The sequence below is a fragment of the Mercenaria mercenaria genome, chromosome 3 (genome assembly GCF_021730395.1).
Source record: "Mercenaria mercenaria strain notata chromosome 3, MADL_Memer_1, whole genome shotgun sequence".
NCBI classification, from domain to species: Eukaryota; Metazoa; Mollusca; class Bivalvia; order Venerida; family Veneridae; genus Mercenaria; species Mercenaria mercenaria.
In genome coordinates, this window is record NC_069363.1 from 14790812 (window position 1) to 14809867 (window position 19056).

Here is a 19056-nt window from a genome sequence, read left to right on the forward strand (position 1 = left end):
TTAATTAATGATCAACATTATCATTTAACCCATGAGCTTAAAATGACGAAACCATATGTTAAATCAGTGATAATGATTTAAATCTTGGTGTGTATGTAATTCCCCGGTTCGTGGCATATCCCCGGTTTGTCGGTGTGTATTCGTACGAAACTAGATCAGCTTTTGAGAAAGTGCATGTCTCCCGCAACTGCCTAATCATCTGAATAGTAGTATGTGAGTCAACCATGCACCAAGACCTCAACTGGCTAATCAGACTTTCAGTGATTTGATTATTCCCAATCAATCAGACTTTTAGTGCTTTGATTATCAAAAACAAGTATCAAGAGCCATAATTCCGAAGTGCCTGGGCCGATTTAGCTAGTTATCGAACTTAGCCGAGGACTTATTGAGAAACACATTTTGTTCAAATTGGTGAAGATCGGATGAGAAATGTTCGACTTAGAGCGCGGACAAGATTTGTGACACACACACACACACACACACACACACATACACACACACACACACAGGAGTAAATCAATATGTCTCCCACCACATTGGTGTGGGAGACATAATTACCCAGTTGGCAGCGTTTACAAACACACGCACACACATACCCTTATCCACTACAACAACAGTCCCCTTATAACGAATGCTACATGCTAGAATAACAGTCACCTTATAACGAGTTCTGCATGCAAATAAATTAACTCTTACTATTTGGCTATTGTGGCTTTAAAAGTGAAGCATATTTCAATACTTTTCCGAAATGTCGAATCTGCTATTATTGTTTTCTTGGTTGCGTTCTATACTTAAGCTTCCAAAGGATCTACTTAAAGATTTTATTAACTATCACTACAGCAGTATTCAAGTGTGATATTATTTTCTTGTCCTTTGGTATCATGATGCCATTCAAATCTATTTTAATAACAGAGCCCCGCTTATGCTGGCGCTTAAGGGCTTAAGATGGTATCCTATTTGAATTTGAATTATACTAATGGTGAATATTTACGCGAGGATTAATCTTCGCGAGATGTAGGGCCTCGCCAACATAGCGAAAATTAAACCCTCGCGAAAATTTCTACTTTTACAGTAGTACAGATATGTCTCACATCGCAACATCTAGACGCTACCCACTTCCAATCCCTTACACCCCTTATTATTTTCTAACTTTCCTAACACTTACTTATAACTCATATTATTCTATTATTTTTAACATTTTGTCATACCCATCACTCCCAAATATCCCTACCCCTATTACCCTCTCTCATGCCCTTTAAAATATATCATTTTTTTTACATTTTACACACTTATCTTTATCTTATATTGTTTGGTACATTGTCCCTTACTTCATGGCCCCTCCCCCATCTTCCCCGCTCTTTCAACCCCTGCCTCCACCCCACTCCCTCAAAAATATATTTTTTTATATTTTCAGACTTTATTATATCTCATAATGTTTCATAATCCCTTCACTCCCCCACTTCTAGAACCCGTCCCTACTTACCAACACTAACTTGAATCCCCCAATACATACCTTCGTAGAACAACCTCTCGAAACACACATATAAAGGCTAAAAGATTACAGTTTTTATTATTTTCACTTCTCAATTGATAAACAGTTACAATACCCGAGCGCGTTGTCATTCCGACAACCCTACTTCTTGGTTGCGTTCTATGCTTTCAAATGTATTGGTTAATTGATATATATTTTATTCTGAACTAGAATAATGCCGGTTTTTCATTTACATAATGCTAAAAAGAAATGCACCAGCATACTGTGCGGTATGAGTTATTAAGGAAAACGTGTCAGTTGAGCCGTTTCATATAAATAAATTTGTCATTAGGTAAGAGTGAACCAATTACTTCTGAAAGATCATTGTAAAAACAATCATCGATATCAATTATAAATAACAATTTTGTTTATATTCAGTTTTGTGTTTATAACTGTCTACCCAACTGCCATGTTTTCCTACATTTTGCTTAGTACATTTTATATCTTCTTCAGTTTACAGCATATTTATGAACGATTGCATTAGCTATAAAACATGTACAGTAGAGTATATAATGAATACTAGTTTAGATCAATAACGCTATGACTGTACAAACAAGAATTATGATATAAGATATATCGTATAATGGATTACAATAAACTTTACATGATACGGTTAATCTAACGTGTGCATAATACACAATATTATTTGTATACATTTACGTTTCGATACTACACTGCTCGTACATGACTTCGTGGCGCAACGGTAGCGCGTCTGACTCCAGATCAGAAGGTTGCGTGTTCGAATCACGTCGGGGTCATACTTTTTTTTTTGTTTCAGCATATTACGGAAGGAATGTAGAATTGTACTTTTCACATGTCATATTACTTTTTCCCAGTCAAAATGATAAAAGATAAACACAACGAAGTATAAATAAGATGAACTGAAGTATATAGTTCGGTTTTGGGTTGGGCGATTTTTGTACTTTTAATAATGGAACGTCCATCGTTCAGTAAATGTCTACAGATCAGTATGACTCAATACCATATATATGGAATTTTAATACCATTTATATGGAATTTTAATACCATATATATGGAATAGTAATTAATTAGCGATAAAGATGCACCGCCTTAATAGCCGTGAGACAGGTAAGTATAAGCATTGCAGTCTTTTCATGTGGGTTCGATATCCGTTAGATTCGCATATTATTTTGTAGTATTTTATTCTTTAAAATGGCGTTTTGTGAATCTATATCCTCTCGTGAGATATAGATAAAATCAAATGATATGGAAGTCTTCATTTCTTTTGCAAATAAGTATAAAATATTTTATAGAACACACAATCAATGTGTGGTATACATGTGCAAAGGAAATATGTTATAATTGTATCTAATCCTTGGCTATAAAAATCTGTATTGTGCACTTTAGCTCCTATCCTCCACTGACACAGCTGGCGAAACTTACTGCAATGAAGCGCTATGTGCGGTTCCTTGCATTAAAATGAAATTCACTTGTACATCACATTATGGAAAATATGTTTTACAAAATGACATTAAAAATGAAATGAATATGATAACAATTCAAAATATTTCACTGAAAAAAAGGATTAATCAGAGTATTAAACCCCAGTCGACTGTCATTCTAAGTAGTTATAATTAGTACTAGTTCTAATCTAAATATGACAAAACGAATCATGCTGGATTCCCTAATCAGCAGACAAGTCTATAAAGTGAATTCTAAACTGACGTTGAAATAAAACTATACCTTTCTGCATTTGTTATACAGTTATTGACTTATGCTGACGCAGTCCGAGGTCAATATTATTTTTACAGGTCCGTGAAAACACATATTGACCGAAACATAAGTCTATAATTTGCAATTTAACTGTTTTAAGATTTATAAAGATTGTTTTAATGGCGAAAACGCACTTCAAGAGCCCAGGGCTGCTCTTTCAGAGGCAATTAAAGAGCATTATCAGAGACCGTTAAAATAACCTATATTTGAACCAGATAAAGACTGTGATTTGAACTTCGACTTCACAATGGAAAATGTTTTAAAATGCTGGTTTTGCATGGCTCAGTATGAACCGACTTTAAATCAAGTAAAGTTTCAAGAACAAGTTTTTTCGAACTATAGATTTAAATGTGTTCTTATTTTTTTCTTTTGAAAAGAAAATCGATTTAAATCTCGATATATCCCGTAAATCGGTATTTTCATCAGTCACTTATCATGCCTTCTAAGTGCCTCTGTCCAAGCCGAATCTGACCGTGAATAGTCTTTCCTAGACGTCATAAACACTTTTCATATAATTATCCGTTCTTTAGGAATAGGGATATAAGTTTTTATAAAAATAACAAATAATGTGCAGCTGTGATGGCCGAGTGGTTAAGGCGTTGGACTTGAAATCCAATGGGCATTGCCCGCGCAGGTTCGAACCCTGCTCGCAGCGAACTTTTTAAAAATAGTTGTGTTGACTGACGTCGTATAACATTTTTCAATGACTTTCCCTGTCCATCTAACATTCAGCTGAAAAATCTGTCGACTGTTCGAGATTTTTATATTATTATATATTTTTATTTACTATTTATTATTATTAACTTTCCTTAATGGTAAGTCCAGTGCGAGCTATAAGAATAGGCGAATGGTCCGGTGTCAATCGCTAATCATTGTTTACTGTCCGCGTACATCTTCTAAATATTTAGCATTTCCAATTTTTGCATACAGTTAAATGAAGGTGTCAGTAAATATAACAAATCACATTTCTTTCATTTTAGAGAAGTTTAACCATAAACCTCAAGTTATAGGACCACCACGCAACCACTGAGCCATTCTTAGTAAGATTGCTTCTAATCTAAATGAGACAAAACAAAACATTCCAATTTCCCTAATAAGCAGAAGAGTCTATAAACTGAATATCAAACTATAGCAAAAGTAGTCTTACCTTTATATTTATATACAACAATTACAAAAATCAGACAAAACTTTTTTGTTTAAATAAAACGTGCAATTACTGTTATAGGGATATAACATTAAGGGATAAAATCAAATTATTATATTCCATCTATACTTATTATTAAATAGTTTCATTTTATTTACAGAAACAATAGATATGATCATCGATATCAGTTGTAAATGATTAACGTGTTTATATCTATCTGATCAACTGCCACGTTTTCCTTTTTTAGTTTACAACAAATGGAGCCGCGATTGCATCAGACATAGGTCATGTACAATGTTGTATATTATGATATTGTAGTGTTAATCAACAACGATATATGACTGTACAGATGATAAGGATTAAGTTACAAGTTATACTGTATAATGGTATACATGTTACTTTAATCAGTCTATCATTTTTTTATTATACGCATGTGGCACCGATTTAATATCATGTGTCAAATATAAAGTATCCTGTAAAATTCGCGATAAGTATGCAGTCTCCGTGGCGCAACGGTAGCGCGTCCGACTCCTTCAGAAGGTTGCGTGTTCAAATCACGTCGGGATGTAGAAGTTTACCTTTCATACATTGTTCTTTGCCAAACAAAATAATAAAAATGATAAACACGGCAGAGTATAAATAAAATGAGATAAGATATACCTTTCTGCATTAATTGTGCTATTTCAGTTTAACCAAAATAGAAAAGGTGGAAACTCCACAGGTCGCTCAACACAACAAAAAATGCTGCCGTCCACGCCCTCTAGCCCCGGGCTGAGCAGAACTCAGCAGTTACAAATGTTAAAAGTACTGAAAACAATCGAGTCATCAGCAGATGTGTTCATACGGCGGTGCACATGGAACCTTCAATAATACACTAGAGTGTAATTCCATGAAAAGCGGCGTATGGTCGCCAGTTAAAATAATGCGTTTGCCCTAAACGGGAAAACAATGGGCAGAACTACACAAACTGGAATTTAGAATAAGAATCTGAGGTTACGGAGCCTGTATATCACAGAAACTGCCAAAAGAGAAAAATGATAAAGCAGACAACATATCCAAGGGGTGATTATAAAATACCCAAAACTATAAAAGCGGGTGTATTAGAATCACCCAAGCCGAAATGTGCAAGCTGAAAAACTGAGCAATACCAAAAACACAACATAAAAGTCATGCAGATCGAAATACCACAGCTCTGGTTGAATGTACGGGGAGACATTTTAAGACCGCCACACGGTTGAGATAATAAAATAGGAAAAGTGGAAACTCCGCAGGTTACTCAACACAACAAAAATCAAATTGTTGCAGACTCGGTTTGATTGAACCAGTGGAAATGTATGCAACCGTCCGCGCCCTCTAGCCCCGAGTTGAGCAGAAGTCAACAATTTAGAGGCAACCGTAGATGTAAACCATATATATTCATATTAAAAGAATTACAAGAACAAAAACGCTCACTGGATGCGGTTTTATTATTTATTCACAGTTTTGTGATATCCTGTATTCATTTTGCATTTAGTGATATCTAAAAATACACCGTGTATCATAAACGTTTTGTAATTTGAATAATTTGAATGACTAATTACAAAATCATTGTAAACATCTCGTCATAGGAGATTAACCCGTCTATGCGGCTGGTAAAATATTTAACATTAAAGGCTGTATAAGGTATATTTTGATGACATAAACACCCTTTGGCAAGTTCTTCATGAGCCCAGGGCTGCTCTTTCAGAGGCAATTAGAGAGCATAATTAGAGGCCATTAAAATGGCCGATTTCTGTCAAAATTCAAGGTTTAAATTAATTTTCTTTACAATCAGACAAAGTAAAAATAATGTTAAACCATACTGAAATGTAACCTGATCCCAGGTTCATCAACTTTTAAATTCTGAGACTTTACCGTTAACTATTTTTTATTATTTTTACGAGTAAACTTGCAGGTACAAGGTGTACCGAACATTGGATATATATGTTTTTTCTTTTGAAAAAAAAAATGATTTAAGCCTTCCATATTTGACAAAAAATAGTTACTTTAACCGTCTCTGAGCATTCCCTCTAAGTGTCTTCACCCGAGCAGAGTCTGGCCATGAATAGCGTTTCCTATGCGCGATAATTTTTTTATGATTATCCGTTATGAAATATTTAAATTTAGTTAGTCAATTTACAAATAAAACATAAAAAGTATAGCTGTGATGGCCGAGTGGTTAAGGCGTTGGACTCGAAATCCAATGGGCATTGCCCGCGCAGGTTCGAACCCTGCTCGCAGCGAACTTTTTCGAAGGGGGGTGGGGCCTTACATTTTAAGACGTTGTATACCACTTTTCAAGGATTTTTCTTGTCCATCTTAATCTTTTATTTCTGTTATTGTTATTTTGCTTCTTAAGTGAAAATGTTTATTTCACTCAATTGCTTTATATGTATTGTTTTAAGTGTATTATTATATTATTCTTGACTGGATCTTTTTGATGGAAAAGTTGAACTAGACATATACTAGAATAAAGAATGTTATATTACCACATACTTATTTGTGTGGTAATAATACAGTTGTAAGAGCTAAAGGTTATTTTCTGTTTGCAGCGAACAATCGTCTTAATACTTTAGAACAGAAGTTAACCTTTTATTATGTCATTTTTATTTGTTTTCTCATTATAAAAAGTCAAATAAATACTGTACGTAATAAATCCGTTATAGCATCATATAATCATTTATCTACGAATATCAAATTTGTATTTGTACATGACAGATAAATATTACTGAGGTGGCAGAGGGGTTCACAGATAGGAATACGTTACTATTTCTTTATTTAAATCAACCGCACTCAGTTCTTTTGAATTTCAAATCGGATTGTTTTAAGAGGTACAACAGGTTGAGTAATGTTAAAAGCATCAATCTGCTTAAAGGATTTTAATGGAATGCCATAAAACCCTAAAAAACGGATATCTAACTTGGAGTTGAAATGTCTTCAAATCATGTTCAATTCCCTTAAAATATAATACCATATCAATGATTAGGCAACACATCTTCCTCTAACGAAGACTCGTGGGTTATATTTTGACTGGCATACACTACTGCATTGCCATGAAAGCAATGATGTAAAATCTATTAATGTTGAATATGTTTAAATGGAACGCAAAAAATCTGTTAAACTTCCAGATATGTGATGGTCACTATTTTAATGATATGTATGTAAAAAAAGAACTCGTAAATGAATAAATTGAACACGTTTTAAACTAGTATTTTAAGAGCCATACGTTTTCCATGATTTCACGAGTCAGAAAGGCTAGCAAAGAAAAACAAGGACACGATTTCAAACTAATGCGACAGTTCAGGAAAATTTACGAAAAAAAAATGAAAAAGATTTATTAAAGTTTCCATCTGAAATTTGATTTTGTTTGCTTTATGTCACAGCTTAGGTCACACGGTGACCTTTCCTGCCTTTAAGCTCAAGTGGACGGAGGTTAAGAGCGAGCTATTAGAACGGGTGGATTGTCCGGCATCAATCGTCCATAATTGTTTTAAACAACTTCTTCTCTGAAACTACCGATAAGAATTACACCAAACTGGTCTGTAGCATCCTGGCAAGGTCCACTCCACAAAAATACAATATAAACGAGTTCTTCTCATAAAACGGTAGTTGAATCTTCATCAAATTTGTTCTGTAAGATAATCATGTTCAAGTTAGGGCATTCGGTCCCTTTCAGGGGCCACTAGAGGTAAAAATAGAAATAACTTTAAGCGACTTCTTTTCATGCACCACTTGATCAATCTTCATTAAGCTTACTCTGTAGCATTAATATAAAGTCTCTCACAATTTTATTCAAACGGGAGCGCTCGGGCCATTTTAGGGAACCCTTAATGTTAAAAAAGAAATACCTTCTGTTCATAAACTGCTTGATGGACCTTCATTAAACTTGATATGTAGTATCATTTAAAAGTGATGAAAGGTGGGACTTGGCAATAGAATGGAAGTACCTTTAATAACGTCTTCTCCTGAAACGCTGATAGATCTTCATCATTCTTATTAAGTCCTCTATTGAATTTCTTTTAACGTAAACATTTGGCACCGTAACGGGGCAACTGGAGCTGAATTAGAAATATATTTAAACGACATTGTTCCTTGAACCCGCTTAGAGGATTTTCATTAAACTTGGTATGTTGCATCATTGTAAGATCCTCTGTTAGATTTATTAAAATGGAGACACTTGACCAGTTTTATGCTTTTTCTACTAAACTCTATTTTACTATTCATGATTCAGTGTGTCATACATTTTTTCAAGAATACATAGTCAAGGTTAGGCGACTAAGAATCAATATGGCACTCTTGAATTTGATGCAGAATGTAGACCCTAGGTTATGACTACATAACTGGACATAAAACTGGTTTCACTATGTAAAAAAATTCAAACATGTGGACTTGCACCCGTCAGTCACACAAACACACACACACGCACGCACGCACGCACACTCGTATTCAAAACATCAACCGGCACAATATGTTGATTTCAATTTACTAGGAATTCAAACCTTTTTTGCTGTGTATTAAAAATACGAATTCATTTTTTCATTAGCCGTCGACGTACGAGGGGCGGTCGGAAATTATCCGGAATCTTTGCTGTTTTTTCAAAGACCGTTCAATATTTACCTTTTTTTCCAAATATTTTTAGAAGTTCTATAAACTTTTGCTATCTTCGTGGGAATTTTTGTATTTCATCTGCAAACCATGAAGTACACCTACTGCTGAGGTCCCGATTTACAACTGAAATCAAAGACGCTCTGGTCTCATATTTGTTTGTAGCGAGCCTTTTTCAGTTCTGGAAACAATTAGAGTCGCATTGGTTATGGTCCGGGCTGTACGAAGAGTGGGACAACAGTTGCCACTTGAAGCGGATGATGAGTTCAAATGTAGATGAGTTGGGGCATTGTCATGTAAAAGAAGTACATTTGTCTGGGCTAACCTGGGACACAGCTTTTTTCAGTTTTTCTTTGAGTTTTTTATTTTTCATAATTACTTCTAAATAGTATCTACAGGGCGGGTGATCACGTGACTTTTGTTTATGACCACATTGCGTCCACCTTAATGGCTGCCCCCATGTACTAGAAAGTTTTTTGTATTTTTCTGCAATTTCTCATTACATTTGAATATATTTTATCAACCATGTTCCATCCAACAACTTTCCGGTTCCAACGATGTACCATGTTGTTATGTGAGTGTTGCAGTTGTTTCATTTACCTTGCAGAGATTTTCGAAGATATGATTTTTCTCTTGAAAAAGTGTGGTCACAATGAGACCCAAATTCCAAAAAATATATTTTATGCATTTCAGCAGGTCTGTTGTTGGTAGGAGTCGACTGAAAATGTACTGCAATCATGTAGTTTGCTTCTCATGCTCATGAACAGACTTAATCAAACCGAGTCTGCAATTTTCACTGTTTGCCTTGTTCTCGGTGCTTCCGAGGGATCTACTTTTCAGATTTTATTTACTTCACAACAGCGGGTGTTAAGTGCTGTGTGGCGGCCGTAAAAAGTCGCCCCGACTTCATCTCAGTGTTGTTATATTTTCTGGTCCTTCGGGATCATTGATTTCAACTCATTTAGATTTGAAGATTGAATACTGCTTAAGCCGGTGCTGGGGGGCGTGGGCAGTGTTGCATTATCCATTACTGCTCATGAACAGACTCAATCAAACCGAGTCTGCAATTTTCACTGTTTGCCTTGTTCTCGGTGCTTCCGAGGGATCTACTTTTCAGATTTTATTGTAAATGTTAATACCTGTTTTCTACAATGTTCTAGGTATTCATGTCTGAATGGTAACATTGTGTCCATTAAATTTAGTAAATGGTGTATTTAGCAATTAATTCCAATCTTCTACATAGTAGTGAGTCTATTTAAGTGTTTTAGTGTTGCAATTCATTAAAGGAATAAACGTACTTAATAGGTAATCCAGAAGCACTTTCGAGCTGGTCACATAGCGGCTGAAAAAAAAATTTTTTTTTCTAAATATTGTTCTGTATGCTAGTTCCTGTTTTACATCATTGTGGACCTATAATTGACATTTTGTATCATTTTCAGGAAGGCTTTGTATAGACATGTAAACTTATTCCACATAAGAGTGTAAAATGTCCTTATTTTGTGTTACTCAACAATCTTGACTAAACTTGTACATTGTAACTTGTATATTGTATTATGAATCTTTTGGTATTCTTTTTTTAAACTGTCTTAATGCATGACTTACCAAAATTAATAACAAAGAATGCAGTGCATTACATAATTATCAATCTAATAAGCATAATTGTGCTGAAAATAGTGAAATCACTGTGCCATTAACTGTAAAGTTTAACAAGTAATTCTTATTTTTCAGTAACTGCAAATCTTAATTGTGATATTTTCAACTAACTTCACTATTTAAGACTTGAGCGATGGTTAAAATACACCACATTTATTGATATATACTGTTTTATTGTCCGTGCATTCAGATATATATTGTCGCCAAAGCATTAATCATATACGTTACCTTCATTTGTTAAATTACCAGGAAGTGAAACAAATGTGAAACTCTTATCTTTATAAGACATTGTAAAGATATTTAAGTCTATTGAAGTTTGAAAATAAAGTATTACTATGGCCCATAACAAACAGCATTTATGATATGATTTTAAATTTTGATAAACCGTATCTTGTGATTACGGAATCCATATACATTACTGAATGATGCCTAAATGATTTCACAGTCAGCGATCGATTTTTTTATTTTCCCTCACAGAAACTGGAGAAATGCCCATACGCATTTCACTAACATGAAATTCTTAAGTTAACGAAATGGCAAAGGAAGAAGAATTTAGACATTGAAACCAGATACGTTACCGATATTTTAAATTTGGAATGTAGTCTGTGCTTTATGGATGCGAAAGTGATGGAATTACTATCAGATATTCACTAAATAGATGCAATCAATGCCAGAAATGTGAAGTTTACACGAAAACGACATCTCTTAGTTGAACGGGCAATTTTAGAATTTGATAAATATAAATGCATCATTGGTCAAAATTTACAACAACTATCACTTTTATAATCTTTCAATTTGGTAAAAAATATTTTTTTCTAGTTTAATACAACTTGTATTTGCATACATAGGCACACTATGCTAGTTGAAAGTACATTTTAAAGCGTATTTATTTAATGGTATTGAAAATTCCAAAACTACATAGTTACGTTATTATCAAGCTCTTTTTATAATAGGGCACTGATTTTGAGTTTCATCTATAAATGAAATAAAACATTTTATTTGTTATATTTAGATTTCTCAAACTAAACTATGGGTGCATGCCTTACTTTTTCATTTCTAGCTAAGCTTATGTTTACAAAGTTCTTGTGTTAAAGGAAGAAATAAAATTGAAGCCTACATCAAGTTAGAAAAGTTTGACAGCCTGATATTTAATATAGTAACGTAAATTCTGGATCCAGCAGCTTAAATATCATTATATAGTATTATCAATATCACAGCTCAAATTCAGTCATACCTAATGTGAATATGTGCACTACGAATGCATGCATCAATACCTGAGGTATTTTATAACGAATCTGACACTATTTAAAACAGATCTACTTACTGCATAAAAGTGTTAATAATTAAAAACGAAACAATTCATGACTAATTTAAGATAAAAATTAATTGCCACAACGATTGGTTTATACAAAGCTTTGGTTAAAATCCAATGTAAACATATTTGATTATTTTAAGTGTCAGTTTGTGCATTTACAGCCATACATGATGTCTTAGATCTCTCAGTTGGTACATAGGCTGATTGGCATCTGTGATTACACTATGTTTTGCGGAGGTCTCACAAAGATCAGACTCAGATTGTAACAATTTGTTTGAGTTGTACTCCTCGTTTCCCAAACATTTATTACATACCTTTTGTGATTATATGATATTATTTCTATCACTTACGCATTTCTAAAACGCAGAATCATGTGACATTTTGAATTTAAAATCTCTGTAACATATCTGTTCATCACGTATCTGGTTTCACCCATCTAAATTCTTCCTTTTCAATTCCAAGTACGTAAAGATACAGCATTTCATGTAAGTGATCAGTGTTCTTCTGCTCACGTAAGGGAAAGTAGAAAAAAATGATCGCTGATGTGAAATCATGCATCAATCATTTAAAAATGTATGTGGCTTTTGTTATAGTAACGTACTGTTTATCAAACTTTAAAATTATATCATAAATGTTGTCTGTAATAGATGGACATTACTAATAAAGATAAGATTTCCACATTTGTTTCACTTCATAGTAATTTAACAGATGAAGGTAACGTATCTAATTTATGCTTTGGCGACAATATAACACAATGTAACCATTCAGACATGAATCCCTAGAACATTGTAGAAAACACGCATAAACAATTACAAGTCGCATGTGAAGCAAACTACATAATTGCAGTGCATTTTCTATCGATTCCTACCAACAACAAACCCGTTAAAATGCATAAAATGTATTTTTTTGGAATTTGGGTCTCAATGTGACCACACTTTTTCAAGCGAAAATCTCTGCAAGGTAAATGGAAAAACGGCAGCACTCACATAGCAACATGATACATCGTTGGAACCGGAAGTGTGTTGGCTGGAACGTGGTCGGTAAAATATATTCAAATGTAATGAGAAATTTCAGAAAAATGCAAATAACCTTGAAGTACATGGGGGCAGCCATTAAGGTGGACGCAATGTGATCATAAACAAAAGTCACGTGATCACCCGTCCTGATCTAGCAGTCACCGTTTTACCTTTTTGCATGATATGAGCATGAATCCTAAAAGGTGGGAAACCAGCTCGGTTCCACTGCGCTTTTGAATGAGCTTTTGTTTCAGGTTCAGCATACAGAGCCCACATTTCATCCCCAGTGACAATACAGTTCAAAAAGTTATTTACATCACGGTTAAAACGCCCCAATTTTTCTGTTGCTATGGCCGCACTGAATGCCTTTTGGTCTTATGTCAGCTGTTACGGCACCCATCTAGCACTTACCTTGCTCATACTTGATTCTCATGTGCCGGTGGTTTACCGACCCTTAACGGATTGGCTACCTTTTGCAATGTCACTCTGGGATGATCTTTGTTGACAAAAACCTCAGCATTCGCCACCATTGAAGGGGTCACTGCTTCAGCGGGCCTCCTTGACCTAGGCATGTCCCTTACGCTTGTCCTGCACTTCCTAAACTATAAAATCCAGCTATAAAGGTTTAACGGGATATGCAGGCGTTAGAAAAACTTTCCTACAACCTTTGGAAAATGTGGTAATGTTGTTCACCCTCTAAAAGCCGGAATTTTATTACAGATGTCTGTTCCTAAATTTGTTCTATTTTTGTTACAAACGATCGAAAATTCAATATACATTTGTAGGAAAAATATGTTATATTAAAGGCACTCGCTACAGTTTTCCCGGACGGGTCGATATTTACCCCAACACCGTGTCAATATGGTTGTGTTTCTAATCGATGTAGCTCACTACAGAGTTGGAGCGGTTTTCTGCGCATGCCTGGAAGTGATTATCTAATGTCGCGTACGGCAAAAATTCGCAAATTATTGTATGTTCGCATGCATTTAATGTAAAATATGTATAATATACTGACTAAATGTTAGGGTAAGTATCACCATGGTTACTAAATATATACATTTAAAGTACATTTATTTCAAATTGCTTCAATCCAACATATACTGGAGTCTATAATTTATACCAGCGCTCCAACTCTGCATTGAGTCACAACTGTTTCTAATCCCGTACCGTACCCATACCGTACATCCGTATTCGTAAACTATAAGTTTTGTTCGGAGAAAGGCGGAAACTTTCATCGTTCTATGACAACAAAATGCTCCAGAAACATCTTAAAATCCGCTTATTAAGAAATCTGCCGTTTGATAATTTGATATATCTCTAATCATTTGCTCAAACACTGAAAGCGTATTTCGTACCAACCTGCGTTGTATAAATGCCCGCCGCACCCCACCTCGTTGTAATTGATTTAAGCGAAATCTAATATGGTGACCTATCGATTTTCTTTTTGTTTTAGATTAGGTAGACATTAACAAAGGTATGTGCAGTTTGATTAAATTCTATTATGTGAAACTCGATAAAATAGCAGAAGTACCAACTTAAAATTGACAAAAATATGCAAAAATAGCCCTTGGGTCTGCTGAACAAGTATTCCTTTCTTTACATAATCATTTTCATTTGATTTCGCTGAGCATGTTTCAAATAGATAAATTGTTTTCCGTTATAAAAATGCTTAGATATTAAATTTGTGCTGATTATTGTACTTTACTGAAATATATTTTAGGATTATAGAAATTTTGAAAAATGTTAAAAATAGCACCATATCTAGGGGCAAATTAAATTGAAACAATCCTGGTGACCTAGTTTTTTTATTTCATTTTTCAATACATCATAACATGATCTATTAATACAAAACATTTCATCAAAATCTATTATTGAGAAAAACATTACGAAACTAGCGAGCGTCCTTAATCAGTGATTTTCAAACAGATGAGTTGAAAAGCATGATATGAATTTGGTATTTTAAAGTTAAATTTCAGCAGGTGGTACATGAACTCAGATATAGCTGTGGCTATGTTTATGACACATAAAAGAACTTTTGAAATTGTAATAAAGTCACTTATATTGATTGAAACAGTTGCCTTCTTGATACTTTTGCGTTTATTATCAGTTTAGTACAACAACATGTTGATTTTATATGGAGTAATAAAATGTAGAATTGTGTAATCAGTATAGATTCATGGCAGAGTGTATACTAGAACATTAGTAATCGGATGACCTTTCGAGTCAAAATAATCCTATTAATTGTTGTATAATAGCCTATTGCAGATAGTGAATAAAAAATATCATATGACCTATAAAACAAAGTTCATTATTACGTAGCTCCTTATTTAAATTGCCGGATCACAGTTTGTGCTACTGACTAGTCTGTACTTAAGATATCAAGAGGCAATGATTCTGTCAGGAAATGATTGTGGTTTCTGCGTATAAAATTTCAAGAACTCGTTATTCATTACCTTAAATAGCTATAACCAAATTAATATGTAACATATATCAAATAAATAATTAACTGTGAAATCAACAGTTATACCTTACATCTCTGTTTCAATGATCCTCTAAAATCGTTAAACTGGGCGTGCTAATATAAGCTTACAGCTGGTGGTACAAGAGAAAAAATAATCTAGCTGAGATTTCTATTATTGGTCTAAATGAAAACCAATATATAAAGTTGAATATTATAATGAAAACAAAGAAAAATATCAAACAGGGAATGCCACGCACCAAAAGCGCAGCCTCCTCAAAACGAACCCCCCAGCACGCAACCGCGTGCACCACACACACACACACACACACACACACACTCAAAGCTTACACATCAGGACAAAACGAACAACACACACACACACACACACACACTCAAAGTCAACACATAAGGACAAGACGAATAATAAGCATACACACACGCGCGCACACAAAGTCAACACACAAGGACAAAACGAACAAACAAAGGAACACAGTGGGGCACCGCCTTGGAACGGTCAGTGGCAAAAACACCACTGGGGAGATTAAACCGGTTTATGGTGCGCACCCAACCCCACTCTTACCCCCACCATGTTCCAAAGACATGGGACAGTGTAAATAAAAGTAATCCCCTCCAGGTGAATCTCTAACACACGTAATGGAAACAAAAAGGCATGGCATGTAAAACACAAAAATGCTCGTGTATAAATATATAAAAAGCAAACCTTAAGTACCAAAAACGTATGTACTCAATGCCTTTTCAGAAGACAGAGCAACAAGAGAAACACCCTTAAGGGCCCGACGAAACAGGCCAGAAGACAAATATCAAAACAGTTCAGTCCTGGTAGGATTTAAAAACTGCTCATCATAGAGTCCTCCCCCTCTTCCGTCAGACGCAATCAAAGAGGGAAGCGTAGTGTCCAACTGTAAACGGGTTGAACACTAAACATGCGGTATGTCTCAAAACAGTTGGGTCGTAACCTCTTTTAATAAAACGTTTGATAATCTTTCCAAATACATTTGGAAAATTACCATGACCCAAGATCTTACGAAGTTTGTAAACCACATCCCCATAAAAAAAACGGGTTTAGAAATACCTTCTCGCAGAAGTGTCTTTAAATTACTATTGAATTTTAAAACTAAATCAGAATTACGATAATAAAATTTAGTAAAATATTTACGCAATTTGTAATAACGGTAGCCTTGCTGAAGAAGTTTACTTGTAATATATTGATTACGTTCATTGAAATGCTTGACATGACTACACGCTCTGGCAAACCGAATTAATTGAGAAATATATACCCCATAAGATGTAGCCTGAGGTACATCCCCATCCAAATGGGGAAAATTTTCAATACTAAAATTAAAATCATCCCTCTTGTCATAAATTTTGGTATGTATAATATTGTCATAAACAGAGAGATGTAAATCTAAAAATGAAGCATCAGTATCCGAATTGTTAGTTTTAATTAACTGAAGCTCCCTAGGATAAATAGTACCCACCAAATGACCATAAAAAAAAAAATTATCCATATTAAGAAGTCACTTTTATTGCGTACCTGGAAACTATTGCATGTTTTATCGCTAGAAATTTATGTCACGACATGCAGATTTAATGTTTATTTACTATTATGATCTGTTTTTATGAGTGTGTAGTTTAGTGTATATTAAACACAACGGTAGGTACCTCAAACATGATAAAGTACATAAAGTATGATACAACTAGACAATAAAAATAATTGCCTTTAACAATTGCCATTATGCATAAGTACATTTAAGGGTGATCTGTAAAGATCTATAAAGATTAGCATTCTTTATTTCTGGAATGACCTTTGAAAGCATTACTCGAACATATTTAACTTACAATGTATAATATGTTCACATTGCTTTGTGTTTTGTAGTTCTATTCAGTGAATCTTTGTCCAAAAAGTTTAAGTTTGAGTAAGCTCGAGGTTGTGTGGCCAAAATCGGTTTTGACCAGTACATGTAGGTCCTTTTTCCAAAGTTAATATCGCTTTAGGTTGATTTGAATAGACACACGCACGCACACACACTCACGCACGCGCGTGCACACACATCCTTATCCACTACAACAACAGTCCCCTTTTAACGAATTCTGCATGCTAGAACAGTAGTCACGAGTTTTGCATGCAAATAAAATAACTCATATCATTTGGCTAGCGAAATTCATCAGAAATGGGCTATTTAAATGATTCCAAGTGCGTGTTTGTGGCTTTGGGAGTGAAGCATATTGCATTACTTTTCCGAAATAGACTTAGTCTAGCCGAATCTGCTATCATTGTTATCTTAATTGCGTTCTATACGTAAGCTTCCAAAGGATGTATATTTTTTATTAACTATCACACCAGCAGTCTTTAAGTGTGATATTATTGTTTTGTCCTTTGGTATCGTGATCACATTCAAATCTATTTTAATAACGCTTATGCTGGCGCTTAGGGTCCTAAGGTCAATGGCACGTTTCATTACATCGCAGAAACAGACTCAATCAAAGCGACTCTACTATTATTTTTATCTCTACTATTCAAATAATAAGGAGAGCTATTGTAATTAACCCGGCGTATATTCTTACAAGCTGTCCCTATATTAAGCAAACATTACACAAGGATTGATCTCAGTAAGTGGCAGACACCTTTTCGTTCAATTCAGGGTTATATGTACCTAAAATGCAAAGGTCACAGGTATCGGGTTCATGATAGTGTTAAGTTTTATTGCATGCTTCTCAGTTTAACTGTATCTTCTGAAATAACAACGTTTACAGATATGTCTCACATCGCAATAGCTAAACGCTACCCACTTGCAACCCCTTATTAACTTTCCTCACACTTACTTATAACTCATATTATTCTATTCTATTCATTTTAACATTCCGTCATACCCTCCCCTCCCACCTATCCCTACCCCTCTAATCCCCTCTCATGCCCTTCAAAAATTATTTTTTTACATTTTACACATTTATCTTTACCTTATATTGTTTCTCACATTGCCTTCGACAACATGCACCCTCCCCCATCTTCCCTGCCATTACAAACCCTACCCCCACCGCACTCCCTCAAAATTATATTTTTGATATTTCCTTTCTTATTTCTCATATGATTCATAATCCCTTCACTCCCCTACTTCTAGAACCCGTCCCTGTCTATATACACTAACTTGTATCCCCCATACATACCTTCATAGAACAACCTGTTGAATCACACACACATAAAGGTTACAAGATTTACAATTTTTATGATTTTCACTTCTTTATTGGTAAACTGTTATAATATTCGAGCGCGTTGCCATTTCGACGTCCCTACTTTTTGGTTGCGTTCTATGTTTCCAAATATTAAATTATTTTATTCTGAACTAGAATGATGTTGATTGTTCATTTACTAAAACGATATGCACCAGCATACTGTGCGGATAACTAATTAAGGAAAACGTGGCAGATGAGCAGTTCAATATAAATAGGTTTTCATTAGATAAGTGTGAACCAATTACTTATCACGAATAATTTTCATTTTCTTTGCTGAAAGATCATTGTTAAAACAATCATCGATATCAATTATAAAAAACATTCTGT

General features: G+C 34.6%; 3 non-coding genes across 3 annotated transcripts; all 3 read left to right on the plus strand.

Annotated features, from left to right (window-relative positions):
* Positions 1-2217: 2217 nt before the first annotated feature.
* Positions 2218-2289, plus strand: Trnaw-cca (transfer RNA tryptophan (anticodon CCA)). The gene has a single exon. It is a non-coding gene; the product is annotated as a tRNA-Trp (tRNA).
* A 1549-nt stretch (positions 2290-3838) lies between these two features.
* On the plus strand, positions 3839-3920 carry Trnas-uga (transfer RNA serine (anticodon UGA)). Its single transcript has one exon. It is a non-coding gene; the product is annotated as a tRNA-Ser (tRNA).
* Positions 3921-6588: 2668 nt separating this feature from the next.
* On the plus strand, positions 6589-6670 carry Trnas-cga (transfer RNA serine (anticodon CGA)). The gene has a single exon. It is a non-coding gene; the product is annotated as a tRNA-Ser (tRNA).
* Positions 6671-19056: the final 12386 nt, after the last annotated feature.